General features: G+C 41.0%; 1 non-coding gene across 1 annotated transcript; it reads right to left on the bottom strand.

Annotated features, from left to right (window-relative positions):
* Nucleotides 1-247: 247 nt before the first annotated feature.
* Nucleotides 248-373, bottom strand: LOC139039583 (U6atac minor spliceosomal RNA). Its single transcript, XR_011492924.1, has one exon. It is a non-coding gene; the product is annotated as a U6atac minor spliceosomal RNA (small nuclear RNA).
* Nucleotides 374-4,075: the final 3,702 nt, after the last annotated feature.

Here is a 4,075-nt window from a genome sequence, read left to right as displayed (position 1 = left end):
TTTCATCCCTTTTTGTGGGTTTTTTTTTTTTTTGCTGTTGGTATTGGTTTTCTTTTATTTCTAACATCGTGATTATTGTTCTGTTTTGTTCAGTTGCTAGGTCGTGCCTGACTTTTTGCGACCCCACGGACTGCAGCATGCCAAGCTTCCCTGTCCTTCACTGTCTCCCGGAGTTTGCTCAGACTCATGTCCGTTGAGTTGGTGATGCCATCCAACCATCTCATCCTCTGCCACCACCAGCCCCTTTTAAAAATAGTGGTTAGATGCCACAAAGTAGGTATCAATGCCTTAACCGTCTGTGTGTTGTCAGGCACAAGGGCCTCTTCCATCCTTGTCAAGGTGGGTGCTAACCTTCTCTCCTTCCATACAACACTCTTTGTGGTTTGATTAGCTCATTTCTTTTTATTGCTCAACAATCTTCCATTGTATGGAGGTATCACAGTTAATTTAACCACTTACCTACTAAAAGACATCTTGGTTGCTTCCAAGTTTTAACAGTTATGAACAAAGCTGCTACAAATATCCATGTGCAGGTTTTGGTATGGACATAAGTGTTACTGAGTCAGTATTGAAATAAAAATCTCTCAATATTTCTTTTTCAAGGTACCATGTTAATTTGAACAAAGAGTAGTCAGAGAATGCAAGGTGGGCTAATTCAAAAACCAAGACCCTTTGCAAACTACTCATCTGTATGAAGCAGGATTTTCTCTACAACAGGCAACCAAAACAAAGTACAGAAATGGAAGCCAAAACTGGTGTGACTACAATTATCATGCTGTGCTGTGCTTAGTCATTCAGTCACGTCCAGCTCTTTGGGACCCCATGGACTATAATAGAGCCCGCCAGGCTCCTCTGTCCATGGGGATCCTCCAGGCAAGAACACTGGAGTGGGTTGCCATGCCCTCCTCCAGGGATCTTCCCAACCCAGGGATTTAACCCAGGTGTCCCACATCACAGGCGGATTCTTTACAATTTGGGCCACCAGGGAAGCCCAAGCATACTGGAGTGGGCGGCCTATTCCTTCTCCAGGAAATCTTCCTGACCCAGGACTTGAACCAGGGTCTCCTGCATTGCAGGCAGATTCTTTACCAGCTGAGCTACCAGGGAAGCCCGCATTATCAAACATAATTCCCAACTGCAAGTTTTTGTGTTTATCAAAATTTCACTTATTATCTGAATTCTCATTTATTGTCTTTGAACCAATTAATTATTATTAATTATATGTTTGAACTGAGAAAATAAATGTAGCACTGAAATGCAGCTTTTTAAATTCTATTTTATATGGTAGAACTCTGTAAGATTTTGTTGGGAAAAGGGTTCCATTGCTAAAAAATAAAAATAATATTTTTTAAGTTTGAAAATTGCTGAAGTAAGCAGGCAAGGAAAGTAGAGAATGGGGACAATTTCATACTCACAGGCTCATATGTTTAGAGGGCTTACTGGACGTTGGCAAGATATTGTACCAGCATCACAGGCTGAGGTCACAATGTTAAGATTTATAATGTGTTCTTATTGAATGACTTGGCGTTAGGGCTTCTCTCTGTCCTGTGAGATCTCAATATAGGGGCAATGCGACTGTCAAATACACCGATTCTGCTCCAAGGCATGGGATCCTTTGTTCTCCAAGGTTATAGTCACAGTCAGTAAACGAACAGAGAACGTGATAGCACTCAGAAAATGTTTGCTCTGGCCGGGCAGTTGCTTCTAAGTGACAGTTTCTAGCAGGGCTGCACAAATCTCTGATGGACAGCTACTTGTCTCTGCAAGTCCCCTTCCTGCCGAACGACTGAAACTTAATCTTAGTCACTCAGTAGGATCTCAGCTGAGTCAAGGCCTCTCCCCAAATATAGAGTCAAACCCACCAGCTGGGACTGGGGAGGAAGGCAGGACATCTGGTCCTCAGTTGTCATAATCAATCCCCCCTGATACCTGCATTCTCATCTGGCATCCAGTTGTACAGACCATGCAGACACCAGTTACAGCCTCCTTGTTCTGATCTTGAGGCTTCTTTGGGCTCTCAGCTCTCTCAGCTCCTGGATTAGTCACTCAGACGTGTCCAGCTCTTTGCAACCCTGTGGACTGTAGCCCACCAGGCTCCTCTGACCATGGAATTCTCCAGGCAAGGATACTGGAGTGGGTTGCCGTTCTCTTCTCCAGGGGGTCTTCCTGGCCCAGGGATCGAACGCGAGTCTCCTGCCTTGCTGGGCAGATTTTTCACCACCTGAGCCAGCAGGGACAGAAAATCCTAAGCTCCTCTTCTGTGGCATTCTCGGTGGGGGCGGGGACAGGACACGTTTGCAGCCATATCTCCTCGACATGCCCATCATGCTAAGTGCAGGGGAACTTTATGAGATGTGTCCCTTCTCTGAGCTCCACGGGAGACAAGGCTCAGATCCCCTCTTATCTCATATTTTCAAGCCCCTCTTTGGTTCCGTGTCCCAGCCCACTACAGCCTCCCTTTTCCAGGGGCCTGCCTCCTTCCCCATCCCAGTGAGTCACGTTGCTGGGGACTGATGGGAGTGGAGGGACTGTCTCTGATTGACAAGAAAATGTGTTTAAGCTAAGTAAAGTGAGAAAAATCATTTCCATTAAAAATTAACTCCAGGAATGTATTAATAGTATGCATAAACGCCCAAAACCAATGTATGGGGTCCTAGTTAATTAAAATCAGCAAAACCTGCCATGTTCTTAATAAAATATTTCTCTTCCTCTAGATACCAAAGAGAAATCTGGAGTTACATAAAGGAATGAAGCGCATCAGAAATGCTTGACATATGGGTAAATATAAAACACAGTTTCTCGTTTTATAATCTCTTGAATAATTGACTATTTAAAGCAAAATAATAACAGTGCGTGGAAGCAAAATGTATGATAACATTAGCACAAAAGATGGGAGGAGAAAATGGAAGTATACTGGCGTCACGTCTTACATTTGACATGAAGTGATGATTATTATTTGAAGGTGGACTGTATACGTTAAACTGTATAAGTTAAACTGTATACGATAAACTCTAGCGCACCTACTGAAAAGTAAAACAAAGAAGTAGAGCTGATAAGCCAATAGAAGAGATATAATGAAATAATAAAAACAGCACTCCAAACACTTTATTATTCTGAGAGACGGTAGGAAAAGTAGGAAAAAGGAAAAAAGAACTGGAGTAAATAGAAAACAAATTGCAAGATAGATTTAAACTCAACCATATATCAATAATTACATTAAATCCAAACACTCGCATTAAAAGGCAAATATTATCATATTAAAATTTTTTTAAAAGCAACCATCTATTTGATTTCTGCAGGAAGATTACTTGAAATACTTTATAAAGAAACAAAAGTAAAATGATGGGGAAATTATAGTGCATAAAGATGAATCAAAAGATTTGATGGGTTTTATTTAGCTGAAATATAGAAAGATGTTTTCAGCTCAGGACAAAATCATTGATGAGTTACATTTTTTTAAAGTGTCACTTTAAAGATCTCTGAGCATTAACCTTTGTTTAGAATGAAAAGTAATTACACCAGCACTGTACAATAGAACTATATGAACCCCAAAGTGAACCATAAACATAATTTTAAGTTTTCTAATAGTCACATTAAAAAAAGTAAAAAGAATAACGGTGGCTACATGTCATTATATATTTGTCAAAACCCACAGAATGTGTAAAGCCAAGAATGAACTCTAAGGTAAACTGGGGACTTTGTGTGATAATGATGTGTCAGTGCAGCTTCATCAGTTGTAACAAACGCACCAATGTGGTGCGGGATGTTGACAGTGGAGGGGTCTGTAAGTATATTGTATCTTGAAGCAGGAGGTATATGGGAAATCTCCGTAACTTCTGCTTAGTTTTTCTGTGAGCCTAAAACCACTCTAAAAAATAAAGTCATTTTAAAACAAAAACAAGTTTTTTTAAAAAGGTGAAATTAGTTTTAATAACATTTTCAGTTCAGTCACTCAGTCGTGTCTGACTCTTTGCGACACCATGGAATGCAGCACACCAGGCTGTCCATCACCAACTCCCAGAGCTTGCTCAAACTCATGTCCATCGAGTCGGTGATGCCATCCAACCGTCTCATC

The sequence above is a fragment of the Odocoileus virginianus genome, chromosome 18 (genome assembly GCF_023699985.2).
Source record: "Odocoileus virginianus isolate 20LAN1187 ecotype Illinois chromosome 18, Ovbor_1.2, whole genome shotgun sequence".
NCBI lineage: Eukaryota > Metazoa > Chordata > Mammalia > Artiodactyla > Cervidae > Odocoileus > Odocoileus virginianus.
This window is presented reverse-complemented; position numbering and strand designations above follow the sequence as displayed.